Source organism: Diabrotica undecimpunctata, chromosome 4 (assembly GCF_040954645.1).
Source record: "Diabrotica undecimpunctata isolate CICGRU chromosome 4, icDiaUnde3, whole genome shotgun sequence".
Taxonomy (NCBI): Eukaryota; Metazoa; Arthropoda; class Insecta; order Coleoptera; family Chrysomelidae; genus Diabrotica; species Diabrotica undecimpunctata.
This window is the reverse complement of record NC_092806.1, coordinates 78749796-78767075: the sequence shown is the minus strand read 5'-3', so window position 1 is coordinate 78767075 and position 17280 is coordinate 78749796. Positions and strand designations below refer to the sequence as shown.

Sequence of the window (17280 nt, the reverse complement as noted above, 5' to 3'; positions counted from 1 at the left end):
TTCCTTATTTAACGTGAGTTTCTTAATATTTAACTAAATTGCTGATAAATTTTGTTAATTCTAACCGTAAATTTTCATGAATCTTTAATAATTATTATATTTTTTAACTCTTGGAATTATGAAATCACTCTTTCAGAAATTATCAACGTTACAAGTTGTAGTCATTTAAAATTAAGTAGTTTGATATCATTTATTTGTGTTACAACTGACAAACCGATAATTGTAATTGAAAAGCGTAAGATTACTTACTGTTATAGTAGAGTTTTTTGTGAAAATGCCACGTCATAATATTTTTTCAAATGCGGAAATGCGGGATATGGTTTGTGTTTTTGCACAAGCAAATTATACAGGGCGTGCTACTACTCAAAAATATCTAGAATTATATCCTAACAGACGACAACCTCATTACAGGACTTTCAAAAATATTTACGACCGGTTAACGGAAACTGATCAGTTTCGTCCAGAGTGAGATCTAGGGCGTCCAAAAATAATTACAGTGAATATATAATTTTATGATCCTCTTTCCTGTTTTATTCTTCTTCCACAACTTTAAAATTCTGGGTAATAAAATACATCCTTCGTACCCGTATTAAATTAAATCGAGTAAAATGGGCCGTTAATAAGATCTTGAAAATGGAAGTTTCATTACGGAAACTTCTATTAGGAGAATATGTTAGTAAGAATTGCTAATGAACCTCAGTTAAGTACCAGACGTTTATTAGAAATAACTGGAATAAGCCATGCTTCAGTTTTCAGAATATTAACAAAAGACGATTTAAGACCTTTACTCCAGTGCAGAACTTGCTACCCACAGATGATCTTCCTGGGTAAATGTTTTTGTAGAATTTCTTATGGACAAATGCAAATAACAATTTCGCAAGCAAAATTATTTTTAATGATGAAGCCACTTTCACACGTAGAGATGTTTATAACTGGAGAAATTGTCACATTTAGGATAACAAAAATCCACATGCCGTCAGAGAAGCACACTTTCAACATGATATGACAATAAATATTTGGTGTAGAAATTTTAGAGATAATTTAATAGGTCCCCTTGGACTACCTGAAAAATTTCAACGACAATTCGTATTTGGAATTTCTTCAAAATAGGAATTTCTTTTTGATGAACTGTAAGAGTTGCCCTTAAAGCAAAGAAGACGTCACCATGGTGGTGCGAAATTATTTGATCAATCACTTTCCTCATAGATTGATAGGGCGAGGAAGTTAGTTTCCTTGGCCTTCTCGGAGTCCTAATTTTAATCCCTTACATTTTTATTTTCTGGGACATATGAAGACACTTGTGTATCCTCAAGAAATTTATACCCGATAAGAATTATGGCAATAAATAGAGAATACCGCAAATTTAATTAGAAATCAACCTAATCTATTTCTAAAGGTTAGGAGAATTTTTTCTGTTAACATTTAATAATCTATTAAAATGAATGGAGGTCACTTTGAAAATTTATTAAATTGATTTATTGTTACAGTAGTCTAAATAAATATTTTTTAAATAGTTTTGTCTTATATAACCATCATTTTATTAACAAGCTCGATCTGAAAACTTACCAAGAAACATTGTTTTAGTATAATAAAAATTATGGTTCTGATTTTTGATAAATTAAAACATTAATGTGAAAAAATAATTTGAAATGGAATTAACTGAGTCTACTAAATTATATAACTTTATTAGTGACATTTTTATGACACATAAAATGAGTGTTAGCAATAAAATAAGATTATATATTTTAAACATTACATTTAAACGCAAATAACTTAAAAACTGCTTACTGTATAACATGGAGAAAACGATAATATTTACGTAAAAAATAACGAAGGATTAAAAAAACTTTCTGAAAGGATTATTACGACAGTAGCGTAAATCGTTAGGGGAAAAGGTAGTATCTATCCCTATCGCAAGCCTCTGGTAACAGCAGAAAACCATCTTTTAACACTAGTTAAAATATCCTAACATGTGTAAACTGTTTTCAAGTATAAACAAAAAATATTGGAAGGTGATAACACACTGAATTAAAATCATTTTAGAATATTTGTAGTAAAACCCTGTATCTCGGTAAGGATCAATATTTTATTTAAATGTTTTAGGTTAAGTCTTTGTATTGTGTGTGCTAAGGTCTCTCCAGTTACTATAGGGACTCTTAATGAAACACCCTGTATATACACACACACATATATATATATATATATATATATATATATATATATATATATATATATATATATATATATATATATATATATATATATATATATGTATGTATATAAATATATACATATATATGTATATATATATATATATATATATATATATATATATATATATATATATGTATATATATTATATATATATATATATATATATATATAAATATATATATATATATATATATATATGTATATATATATATATATATATTTATATATATATATATATATATATATATATATATATATATATATATATATATTGTTATGATGTGTTTTTTGTTTGAATGATGAGCAATGAGTATTTTAATAATATAGGGTTTTTATCGCGGTTCTCAAAGAATTAGCTTGTAAGTACTTTTTTAAATTATCTTTATTATAACTATTATGAAACACACATATATATCTAACCTAGTCAATGTAAATTTAAAATAAACTATCTTTAAACTGATATTCTTATAAAACTAATTAAATTCTATAGACAATCTAAAATTTAAACAAACTATCTTCAAAATTGAAATTGTTATGACACTAACTAAATTATATTAACAAAATTTTGTACCTTTCTTTCACTGAATGCCTAAATGAACTATTTTCCACTAAGTATATAGATTCTAATCACCACTGAATGTCTTCGTACTTCAGTTATCCTTGTTTTTTTTGTGAAATTACTTTTTTCAATTATCAGCTTCTACCAATTTAAGATATATTTTTCTTCTCCAGCATCTATACACCACCAACCAAACCAGCAAACAGCATTTATATTTATTCTTCTTTTCAATATACCAATATCCAATTATTATAAGTTGATTTATACTAATCTCCAACCATAATATAATTTAATTTCTTCCAATATACCTTTTTTATCTTCAATAATTATTTGTGTATAATTATAAATGTGCATTAAATTATATGCATAATTTTTAATCTTCATTTAACTCACTATATTAAACTATTGGACTATTTGTACTTGATTCACTGACTCTAACTAACTTTCATAATAAACTGCTTGACTTCTGACTAAAAAACTTAAAAACTGCCATCTTGAATCCAAATCACGGGTATTTATATGTTTTTGGATTTCTAGAACCATCTCGTAAGATATCATGTTCTATTCAGTTCTATTTAATACATGTCTGAATTTTCTGGAACAAACCATTTCGCAAACATGGCCATCTCCGGAGATCCAGAGAATTCCATTCTTTTCTATTAATAATTTTGTTTACATTTAGGCTTTTCAGATCAGAATATATAATTAAATTAGTAACTAACACTCTAATTTAATAAAATACACATTTCAAACAATATATTATATATCCCACTTTATATTCGTAAATATTCTTAAACGTCACTTCAGAGTATAAATATCTGTCAATCCACTGTATAGTTGGTTGCCTAAGCACATGGCTCACTTAAATCTATTTACAATATTAAAATACAACTTTTTACAATTATTATTTGCTAATTTATTAAAAATGCCCTCACATAAATATATTTTTATAAAATTCTCTAGTATATAACTTATTTAAAACAACCAAATATCTAATATTATGTAGTATATAACTTATAAATTATTTTCTATAAACCCTAATCGTATCAATACCCCAAAATAATATTTAAAATAAATAATTTACTTATTATTTTTTTAAATATTAATTTTCTCATACCTTATTAAATTTAATATATTAATAATTCAATTTTTTTTATTATTTAAAATGTGTTAAATACATCCCTGTTCGCTGTCTATGTCAAAACAGAGAACAACGGATCACAGTTCGGCTATTCTATGGTCAAACTGTCATGTCAAATGGAGAGAATAAAATATAACCTTAATTACAATATAATCGATATGGTGTTCTGTTTGTTTATAGACAAAATCTAGGAATTATTTCCATTCAAAATAACTTCATCAATATAAATTGGTAAGTTTTTCCACTTTATTATATTAGAAAGACATTTTTATAGCAATTATAGTATCAATTTTGTGTCTAACCCCAAATTATGATTTTTAGGGTACAAATTAATTTCCATATATACAAAATTCAACAAGTATGATGTCAAATTGATTCAAAATAATGAAATCTACCATCTACCATTTAACAAATCAAGTCTATTGAATAAAATGGATATATCAGTAAGTTATTAGTGTTATTATATTTGTGTTAAAGGTATAGAAATCATTATTCAATCTCTTCATGATATTGAAAAATGTCGTTGATATGAAATATGCCTCTTAGTCTGTTCTCTGCATCTATTAACACATAACTATTTAGTCCATTCTGATTTTCAATTGTATATGGACCTTCAAACATTGGTTGTAATTTCTTACAACGGTTTTCTTTAACATTACTTTTTCTAAGTGAACGAATTAACACTAGGTCTCCTTTTTGAAATGTGATTGGTTTTTTTATATTTCGATTTTGTCTTCTGATATATTTTTCAGCTTTCCTCCTAATTCGGTTATTCACTTTCTGCATTACTTGTTCTAACATATCCTGATTATATTCACTAATCCACTTTCTGTTTCCTATATGGCCAAACATTAAATATTCTGGTACTTCCTCTGTATTCAAATTATGTGTATTATTTAAAAAATATTCTACTTGTGGTATATGTTGCTGCCAAGTTTCATGTTGGTTTTGGCACAGTATCCTTAAATATTTTATAACTTCTTTAATATATCTTTCTGCAGGATTTGCCTGAGGATGTCTGATACTTGTAAAATGAATGTTGATTCCCTTTTTCTCACAAAATGTCCGAAATTTTTGGTTGTTAAAATATGTAGCATTATCTATTATGCAATTTCTAAATGGTCCTATTTCTTTGAAAAATTGATTAATATATAATTTTAATGTTTTAACATTTGTTCTGGAGCAGGGATATAGTTTAATAAATTTTGTATATAAATCAACTATCACTAGTATATGCTTTTTTCCTGTTGGACTGAGAACTAAATTTGAAATAAAATCCATGGAAACTGTATTTAGTTTTTCATATACAACATTAGATTTATATGTGTTCTGGTTTTTGAAATTCTTTTCTTTGTTTAGTTGACATATTGGGCATTGGGTAGTAATTTCTTTTGCTATACTTATGTCATCCTTTGCAAAATAATTGTCCCTAAATAGCATCCATAGCTTTCTTGAACCAATATGCATATAATTGTTATGTAAATTTTTCAATATTTTCTTTGCTAAAGTTCTAGTTATTACATATACTTCTATGCCATTTATTATTTTATAATATACCCCATCTTTCCTAAGGACTTTTTGTTTTTCACTCAAATTGATCTGATCTCTTATAATTTCTTCTTTAGAATATAATCCAGTACTTTCTACTAATTGATTTAATCCAATTTTTATTGTTCGCTGCCCTTTTTGTGGTGTATTTTCTAACCTTGATAAAGCATCTGCCACTATATTGGATTTTCCAGAAATGTATTTGATTTCAAAGCAGTATTCACTAAGTATTAGACTCCACCGATGTATTCTACTGTTTCCATATTTGTTATTTAATATAGACGTTAAAGCTTGGTGATCTGTTTCTATTGTAAATTCATTACCCAACAAATAAAATCTTAATTTTGTGACACAGTGTATTATACTTGCTAGTTCTAATTCTGAAACTGAGTAACCCTTTTCATGTGGCTTTGTAATTCTTGAAATGAATTGTATTGGGTATTCGACCCCATCATGTATTTGTAATAATACCTCTGATAATCTCTCTATTGATGCATCTGTTCTTAATATGAATGGCTGTGTGTAGTCAGGATAGTATATTTTCAAATTTGACAGAAAAATGTTTTTAATTTCTTGGAATGCTAGTTCTCTTCTCTGATCCCATCTCCATTTTACACCTTTTCTCAGTAGTTCAAGTAATGGAATTTCTTTTATACTTAGATCTGGTATCATCCTTTTATAATAATTAATTATTCCAATAAATCCTCTTAAAGTTCTTAAATTGTGTGGTGTTTTATATTCCTGAATGACTTGTGTCCGTTCTGGATCCATTTCGATTCCCTTAGTGTTAAGTTTATAACCTAGATATATGACTTCTTTTTGAAAAAATGTACATTTTTCTTGATTTATTTTTAGTCCAACTTTGTCTAATCTATTTATTATAGTTTTTAGGTGTTTCTTATGATCTTCAGCCGTTTTAGAAAAAATTAATATATCATCAATGTAGTGAATTACAAAATGTTCATATTGATCCAAAATATCATGAAGACATCTACATAGAGCACTGCAAGATGATTGAAGTCCAAATGGTACTACTTTGAATTGATATACTACTCCATCTATCTGAAATCCTGTATACTGTCTACTTTTTCTTTCTAGAGGTATTAACCAGAAACTATGCTGTAAATCGATTTTAGTGAAAAATGACATTCCTGTAATTCTTCCTAATATTCCATCTATACTCATTGGTGCTTCAAATTGCTTTTCAGTAATCTTGTTAATATTCCTTGCATCCAAATATAACCTGATTTCACCTGATCTTTTTCGTACTACTACTATGGGGTTGATAAAACGTGTGTCTGCCTTCTCAATGATCCCATCTTCTAACATATTATTAATTGTTTTGTTTACTTCTTCTCTGTATTTATATGGTATTGGGTATGATTTTGTTTTAAAATCTTTTTCTTCTTTAACTTTTATACTATGGATATAATTCTGTGCAATTCTATTTTCTTTATTGACAAGTCCCTTGTGTTGCTGCAATATGGAAATGACTATTGATTTATATTCTTCAGGGCAATTTAAAACTTTCATCATATCTTCTTTTTTACAAATAACATTATTCTTCATTATGTACTCATTATTCCTTGCTTCCAATTTTACGCACTCCGCCTCGTAGGCATCCATCTGCTTAAAATTTCCATTCCTTAAATATTCACTACAATAATTATTCTTTACATTCTTCTGGGACATTTCCCTATCATAAAAATACATTTCTTCTTCATAAACATCATTATTTTCTTTTAATAATATCCTATCAACTCTTATTCCTTCTTCTACCTCATCTTTCTGCATAAATTTAATTATTTGCCCTTCCAAAGTTACCATTTTTTCTTCAAAATCTATCTTTACTTTCTTCCTTTCCAATTCATCATTTCCCATTAATATATCAACACATAAATCCTTGACAATAAATCCTTGCATATTAATTTCTTTATTAAGAATATAAATTTTAAAATTGGCTAGTTTATCAATTTCACCCAACTTCTTATTATTTGCACCAATAATTTTAATTTTTGGAATCTTTATTATATCTGATAGTTTTAATGTATTAAAAATAAAATTCTCCGAGACTAATGTACTTTCTGAACCAGTATCTATCATAATTTTAATCATTTTATTTTTGGCCAAAGCATTTATATAAATTAAATTAATAGATTCAATAATTTTCTCTTCATCTAAAGAAATAAATTCAGAAGGTTTTTCATAATAGCAATGGCCTAACTTGTAATTCAGAAAGTTTACTGCACAAAATTTTGATTATTAGAATTGTCAGATTGTATCTGACCACTTGGATCTGATGTACTATGTCTTTCCCTACTATGACTTCTACTCACATTTTCCTGCCTTGTACTACTTCGTTCCCTGTCTTCGCAGCTTCTATTCCTTCGAACACAATTTACCTGTCTGTTATAGTTAGGTCGCTCTGTATTTCTTCTATTGTTAAAATCTTGTCTATTATTATTAGTACTGTTATTAAAATGTTGTCTATTATAATTACTGTTATTATTATTAAAATTTTGTAAATTATTACCATACCTAGTATTAATGTTATATGATTGTCTATATTGTTGAATATCATTTTTATTATATTGAAAGTTATTATTGTTTTTTCTGTTGTTATTATTACTTGTCATATTGCCTCTTTGTATTCTTTGAATAAAATTAATAAAACTATCTATTGTTTGAATATTTTGTACAGTTACGGTTTGCACAACATCAGCATCAAAATGTCTAGATACATTTAAGACTGTTTCATCCTCTCTAAGTGGTGGTTCTAAATATTTTGCAACTGTTATCAATTTCAATGCATAATCTACCATATTTGATTTTAAATTTTGATTATACTTTCCAAAATATAGAATTTCTCTAAACTTGGCTTGCTCTAATTCACCCCAATAATAATTTAAAAATTTATTTTCAAATGTTTGAAAATTATCTAAATCATTCTCAATACTAGCAAACCAAGTTGCTGCATTGTCATTTAATGTCATTCTAATATAATCTTTAATATCATTAATATTATTCACAAATCTTAATTTATGTTTTAAACTATTTATGTATACTCTAGGATGCAAATTTTTTATATTACCAGAGAATTTAATCCCAGTCTCATTTGTTAAATTTAAGTAAGGTCTCCCTATGTCTCTCATTTGTGAAATATCATCTATTCTCTGTTCCACATTTCTTATTTGATTACTATTTATTTGGATATTTTGTTGTATATCGTCTAATTTTTCTTCTGTGTTTCTCCTGTCTTCGTTGATTTTTACTTCTAAGTTACATTTCTGTAACTCTATTTTCTGTTCTATATCTATCTTATTATCTTGAATAATCCTCTTTACTTCTGTCCTCTCATTGTCTATCCTTTTCTTGTAGTCATTCCGTATACTTTTTATTTCATTTGCTACTTTTTTCTCTGCAGCTTCAAGTTTTTTATCCATTTGTTTTACAATTTTATTATTATTATCTTCTATTTTCTTTTCTAATTTTCTATAATTCTCTTCCAATTTCTGTTCCATTTTTTTCATGTCTTCTTTGACTTCTTTTGAATTCTCTTCCAATTTTTTTGTATTCTCTTCCATTTTCTGTTCCATTTTTTTCATGTCTTCTTTGATTTCTTTTGAATTCTCTTCCATTGTCTTGTTCATCTGCATCATTAATGACATCAAAGCTGCCATATTGACATTTTCCTCTCTTTCTGGATTCATTTCTGCAGTATCTTGTGGAACTTGAACTAAACTCTCCTCTTGTATAGGTTGTGTTTCTACTTCCACATCTTCTTCATTCTTTTTGCTTCTTGTACCTTTCTTTCCTTGAGACATTTTGAGACTTTACTTGTTCAAATATAATTAAAATTAAAATCTATACTTTTTCTTTCTACTGATAATTAATTTAATTATATGAGAGCACTTATCTTCCCAAACTAATTCTTTTAAATAGAGAGCCACTGCGTTGGGTGCCAAATTGTTATGATGTGTTTTTTGTTTGAATGATGAGCAATGAGTATTTTAATAATATAGGGTTTTTATCGCGGTTCTCAAAGAATTAGCTTGTAAGTACTTTTTTAAATTATCTTTATTATAACTATTATGAAACACACATATATATCTAACCTAGTCAATGTAAATTTAAAATAAACTATCTTTAAACTGATATTCTTATAAAACTAATTAAATTCTATAGACAATCTAAAATTTAAACAAACTATCTTCAAAATTGAAATTGTTATGACACTAACTAAATTATATTAACAAAATTTTGTACCTTTCTTTCACTGAATGCCTAAATGAACTATTTTCCACTAAGTATATAGATTCTAATCACCACTGAATGTCTTCGTACTTCAGTTATCCTTGTTTTTTTTGTGAAATTACTTTTTTCAATTATCAGCTTCTACCAATTTAAGATATATTTTTCTTCTCCAGCATCTATACACCACCAACCAAACCAGCAAACAGCATTTATATTTATTCTTCTTTTCAATATACCAATATCCAATTATTATAAGTTGATTTATACTAATCTCCAACCATAATATAATTTAATTTCTTCCAATATACCTTTTTTATCTTCAATAATTATTTGTGTATAATTATAAATGTGAATTAAATTATATGCATAATTTTTAATCTTCATTTAACTCACTATATTAAACTATTGGACTATTTGTACTTGATTCACTGACTCTAACTAACTTTCATAATAAACTGCTTGACTTCTGACTAAAAAACTTAAAAACTGCCATCTTGAATCCAAATCACGGGTATTTATATGTTTTTGGATTTCTAGAACCATCTCGTAAGATATCATGTTCTATTCAGTTCTATTTAATACATGTCTGAATTTTCTGGAACAAACCATTTCGCAAACATGGCCATCTCCGGAGATCCAGAGAATTCCATTCTTTTCTATTAATAATTTTGTTTACATTTAGGCTTTTCAGATCAGAATATATAATTAAATTAGTAACTAACACTCTAATTTAATAAAATACACATTTCAAACAATATATTATATATCCCACTTTATATTCGTAAATATTCTTAAACGTCACTTCAGAGTATAAATATCTGTCAATCCACTGTATAGTTGGTTGCCTAAGCACATGGCTCACTTAAATCTATTTACAATATTAAAATACAACTTTTTACAATTATTATTTGCTAATTTATTAAAAATGCCCTCACATAAATATATTTTTATAAAATTCTCTAGTATATAACTTATTTAAAACAACCAAATATCTAATATTATGTAGTATATAACTTATAAATTATTTTCTATAAACCCTAATCGTATCAATATATATATATATATATATATATATATATATATATATATATATATATATATATATATATATATATAATATCCGGTTTATAGCATCCTGCGCTTTTTGGATCTCAGTCTACATTCACATATCTATTAATTATAAGCCTATCGATTGTGCTGGCCGTAGATCTCTCTCTGACATTATCTTTTGCACTCCATTAAACCATGTTGTTTTCGGTCTTCCTCATTTTTTTTTTTCACTTAGGTGGCTGCCAATCCAATATTATCCTCATTAGGTCTGTCATTCTCTGTAAATGTCCATACCAACTAAGCTCTATGAGGTGAGTCTTTTAAGTTTTGCATATAGCCGCTTAGAGATTTTCCGACATAAATAGAGAGTTTCACTGCGATACGATAAGTCATGTAGATACAGTATATTTTTGAAATTAGCAAGTCGGTCGAAAAATGGATCTTAGCCGAGAACATTTTCGAGCAATAATTTATTACAATTTTCTTAGAGGATTGTCCCAACAGCGATGTTTCGCTGAAATGGTTTCTGTGTTTGGGAGTAAAGCATCACAGCAGTCAACTATTTCCTGCTGGTATTGCGAATTTCAACGTGGTCGCTCCAATCTCAGCGACTAATTTAGGCCAGGTCCACCCAAAACAGCAGTCACACAGCAAAACATTAATGCGGTTCGTCAGATAATTCAAAGCTTAAAAATCGTTTATAGTAATAACAAAATATTACTATTAATAAATTAATATTAATAAAATAAAATAAAAAATAAATCTAAAAATAAAACCTCTTCAGTGATAGGTGGTCTTCGTTTGGGTTCGTTTGGGTTTGGGTTAATATCACAAACATCACAGTTATTATTTCGTAAGGTTTGAATTTAGTCACTGAATGTATACTAATATTATAAGCCAATAGGGTATAATTGACCTTTTGTTCTTTCAGCAATTCCGTTAGATTCTGGATGTTGTAAGGATATAAAATGGATATTGATTTTGCAAATAGAAACAAGTTATTGGACAATAGAAATTTTAAGTTCGGTACCATTGTCCGAAATTATTTGTTCTGGTGTATTATGATGAGAGAAGTACTTTATTAGGGCGTTTACAACTTATATTCCTTGGGCGGAGTTTAATTTGTAACAGTTTGCCATATTTGGAAAATGAATCGATTAACGTTAGAAATTTAGAGTTTTCTAGTGTGATTATGTCGAGATGTAATATTTGGAAGGATTTAATTGCTATGGGGGTAAAATTATAAACCGGTTTAATTGGTTTTCTGTCGTATTTAGTTAGTTGACAGATTTCGCACTAGTTTATATAAGTTTGAATGGAAGCCCTTTGATTGGGATAATATTATATATTTTTTATACGTGACTCGGTTTCATCTATTTTAATTCGCTATGGTTTTCTTTTCCTTCATGCTTGTTTTTAATTATTTCTTTTATTTCATCGAGGGAAACATCAATAAGTTTTTTTTAAACAGTTAGTGAAGGATATTTGGGAACTTCTAAAGAATTTTTGGACGACTACCCTAAACTTTTCGTATATAGGATTTTCATATATATATATATATATATATATATATATATATACAGGGTGGTCTGTAAGTAATTGTACAAAAAGAAACAGTAGATTCTACACTTTAAAATATTACGATTTAAGCCAAATTGCTATAATAAAATGTTGATATTAAGAAAGATACAGGGTGTTAAAGTGCAAATTTAAAATTTTATTTTTCGCTATAACTTTCATGTTTGTAAACATTCATGTATAAAAATTTACAACTGGGTATTTTTAAATATGAGAAATTATAATTTGATGCACACTTTAATGTAACTGATAGAGGGCGCCATATATGCTACATATGTGGTATAAATTTTCACTTAACTTTTTTGCTCTTTAAGATACCTGTATTTGGGGTAAAAAATATTAAAGATACATTATTTTAACAAAAAAAAAATATACCTGTTAATAACTTCAAAACTCAACAGTTTTCGAGATAATCGCATTTTAAAAATCAGCTGCATAATTCTGATTTAAGGCAATTATTTCAGGCAACGAAGAAAAAATAGACAAAAATATTAATACTTCTGAATTTTGGTACAAAACACATTTAACTAAAGTTAATAGTTAATGAAATATTAAATAAAATAAATGTATCAGCAGGATAAATAATAATAGAATTTGACAAAATAACAGAATAATAGGATTTTACATCAAACATTTTACGTTTTATGTTAAATTAAAGTCATAATCAAAACATTTTGTTTACAAACCAAATTAAGAAATAGTTAAACTAAATAAAATAACTTTTTGACAAAGTAATTGTTCGATATGTCCACCATTTTCTTTAATTCATTTGTCAATATATTCCATAAAAGATCCTCTCATATTAAATAGCATCATTGGTCCTAAAGAAACTGCTGCAGTATTTATTTCTTTCCATAGTTGGTTGTGAATGTTTATGGAATTCTTATAGACACGTTGTTTTAATGCGCCCCATATACCAAAATCAAGCGGATTAAATTCAGGGCTACGTGGTGGCTATAATGTATAATGGATGAATATATTATTTTGGATACATATCCGAATCTTATGGTATATTATGGAACTACATCTTATTTGTCGCAGAAGTTAAATAATTTATTAAACTGTTATGTATCTCGTTCATTGGTTACTTATATACACACGGAATAACCTATCGATGACATTACTTATGTATATGATTACGTTAGAGCTTACGAGTAACTATAATTACATCTGGAACAAATGGACTATTATGATTTACTAACGAACTAATATTATGCTGAACTAAATTGCCTATGTGTTTACTATATTTATAACAATATCGGTTATTAGGACAACGATGATGTGTTGTAAAAGTTTTTCAGGTTAAATTTGTAGCAAAAGTATTATGAAACAGGACACATATGTGTTATTCAATAGCTGTGCTCTAGTTTCTATTTGTCCTAATTAAAATGGGTAAACAATTTACTAATGAACAATAAGTATTATTTTCGGATTTTTTATAAATTAAATAATTATATCAATATCTCACCACATTGCCAAGGAATATGACTACCACGACCAATCCAACGTTCAAGTTGTATTAAAGTATGTTTTAACTGCCTTCTCTCTAGAATGTGGTGGTGTACCATCTTGCATAAACCACATATTTTGGATTTTCAGCATTTTACAATAGAGAAAAAGTAATACAACGCCATTTTAGAAACTTAAGAAGCGATAGAAAAGGGAAATTGTAAACATGATGAAAACGGTTTAATTTTCAAGTTACTAACAAGTATACATTTTCTTTGTAAAAATAATGTATCTTTAACATTCTTTAACAAAAATAGAGTAGCTTAAAGAGCAAAAAAGTTAAGCGCCAATTTATGTCACACATGTGGCAAATGTGGCGCCCTCTATTAGTTACATTAAATTATATATAAAGTTATAATTTATCCTACTCAAAAGCATCCAACTGTAAATTTTTGTCTAAAACTATTTACAAACGTAACAGTTATAGCGAAAAATAAAATTTTAAATTTCCACTTTACAAGTTTCTGTTTGTACAATTACTTAAGGACCACCCTGTATATATACATATATATATATATATATATATATATATATATATATATATATATATATATATATATATATATATATATATAAAGTAGTTAGGTATTATTGACTGACACGTTATGTAAAATAAAGTTTTATTTTGGGGTTGCAGTCATTAATAGGGCAGGAAAGTGAAACTCTTTGTTCTTTATCTAGCTTTCGCAAAATTTATTTGCTTCTTCAGGATATGCTAAAATATGGTATCAGTAAATACAATGAAATTAAAATTAAATAGCATTGTATAAAACTAGTATAAAAACTTACAACATGAGGTTAATCTATTAAATTTTCAAATTTACAAAACATTAAAACTGAACTTATTAAAATTATCTAGTTATGTAAGTACAATATTTTAATTGTATTTAATTGTGTACAAATTCATTATGACATTGATTATGTTGATGTTTGATTTATGTCAGAAAGACACTCGTTTCTGTTTATTATATTTTTTGTTGTTGATAACTAGCTCTTGATTGTTATTATATTTGGAAATATTAAAATATTGCCAAATATTCATATTTGGCGCCACTTTGTACGTAACCATAATAACAATCAAGAGCTAGTTATCAACAACAAAAAATATAATAAACAGAAACGAGTGTCTTTCTGACATAAATCAAACATCAACATAATCAATGTCATAATGAATTTGTACAAAATTAAATAAAATTAAAATATTGTACTTACATAACTAGATAATTTTAATAAGTTGAGTTTTAATGTTTTGTAAATTTGAAAATTTAATGGATTAACCTCATGTTGTAAGTTTTTATACTAGTTTTATACAATGCTATTTAATTTTAATTTCATTGTATTTACTGATACCATATTTTAGAAAATCCTGAAGAAGCAAATAAATTATGCGAAAGCTAGATAAAGAACAAAGAGTTTCACTTTCCTGCCCTATTAATGACTGCAACCCCAAAATAAAACTTTATTATATATATATATATATATATATATATATATATATATATATATATATATATATATATATGTATATATATATGTATATATATATATATATATATATATATATATATATATATATATATATATATGTATATATATATATATATATATATATATATATATATATATATATATATATATATATATATATAGTTCTGTAATTATATTTTGTAGTTGGTTTGAAAAATAATTTTGATTAAGAGGTTTATATTGGTTCTGATATTGTTGGTTCGGTCTGAAAGTATTAGTTGTTAAATTAGTCATCGGAGTTGGGTTTGGAAGATTTTGGTTTTGATTTGATCTGAAAACGGTATTAAGTATTTCTGCTACTGCTAGGTTGGTTTTGATTATTATTAAAATTTCGGGTTTGTATGCTTTGATACTGAGTTTCTGATTTCTTTGGTAATTATGTTGGAAGTTAAATTTATTTGGTGGAACATAATTAGATGAGTTTGACTTTTTATGAGTTTTGATATTTTGACTTTTTTTCGAGTTTTTATGTGAACAATTATTTGATGATAAGGGGTTTTGATTTTTTAAAGAAATATTTTGTCCCGTATAAATTTGGAAATTATTTGTTAGAATATTTAAAGCTGCGTTCATATCAATAGGGTTTTTAGTACGCATAAAAGTACCCAAAAGTTCCTTTAGACCACGTAGCAATAGTCTTAAAACTAAGTTTCTGAAATAGCTACTACTTATCTCTTGTTCGTTAATATTAAAACGAGTTTGCAACGAAGATATTTGGAGATTTGAGAGATGCTGTATTTTTTGAAAAAACTCAAATGGCGATTCATTGCCTGGCTTAAGGTGTGTGATTTCTATACTAAGTGTATAGACGTGTCTTTTATCTGCATATGTGTTTAATAGAGCATTAGTTTAATTTCCCCAAGTTTTATAGTTCATGAAAAATATTTATGGTGGCATCACCTTTAATTTTTGTTAACATGCTAGAGGTCAAATATTCATTTTGAAAATCGGTTGAATCGGTTAAATTTTAGAATTTATTGACAAATTTTTTGCAAATCTCTATAAAGCATGGAAGTAACGCGAAATCTTCATGGAATTCTGGAATCACATCCAGATATTTTTGAGAATTTTTTAGTTACGGTAAAGCCATAGTTAATCAAGATTTTGATAAACTAATTTTAGAAAAAATATTAGAAGTATTTAAATAATAAATTTATTGTTGTTTGAGTCAGAATCTGAGTCAGAACTTGAACTATCTGATTTAATATAAAATTGTTGCTCTCTATACGACATAAATAAAGGTACTTACAGTAAGAATAATTCCCAGCCCATCTATGCTCTGAGTCCACGTTGACAAGGCAGGAACAGGACCTTCAGAGGAACTTCAATATTCACTTGAATTTTACTTCACTGTTCTTCTAGTCAGGCTACTCAATTCACCCAAGTAAGAGTCTATATTTACGGTTCCGGTTATTTATTCGTTTAATCGTAATAATAGGATTTAACCTCAAATCAAATACAGTAAGACAGAAAAATCAAATACAGCAACATGCCAAAAGCACCTAAGTTATATATCTTCGGTCCTATTAGTTCAATCGTAACGTGCAGTACCTCAAATGATAGGATTTAACCAAAGTAGAGCTAGAATTTAGTAACCTTTTTTTTGGAAGGAGATGGAAAGGTTCGAAATCGACTAGGGAAGGTGTCCCTAGTACTGTTTACTAGTACTTAGTATTAGTAGTGTCAACCAGAAGCCAGGACCACACGAGAACGGCACCGAGTTCACACGGAATACATCCCGCGCAGTCTGGAAGGGTGTTCTTGTAGAAGGTCTTAGGACTTGTGCTACGATGTATACCTAATAACGGCACACATCTAGGGGAGGGTCTGATTTTCGGAATGAAAAGGGGAAAGGGGTTCGGAAAACTGATGTTATTATAGAATGAAGTAGAAGAGGAAG

General features: G+C 27.2%; 1 protein-coding gene across 1 annotated transcript in view; it reads left to right on the top strand.

Annotated features, from left to right (window-relative positions):
* Positions 1–17280, top strand: part of sha (shavenoid) — a 641875-nt gene that overhangs the window by 457961 nt on the left and 166634 nt on the right. The gene's annotated exons all lie outside the window — the stretch shown is intronic.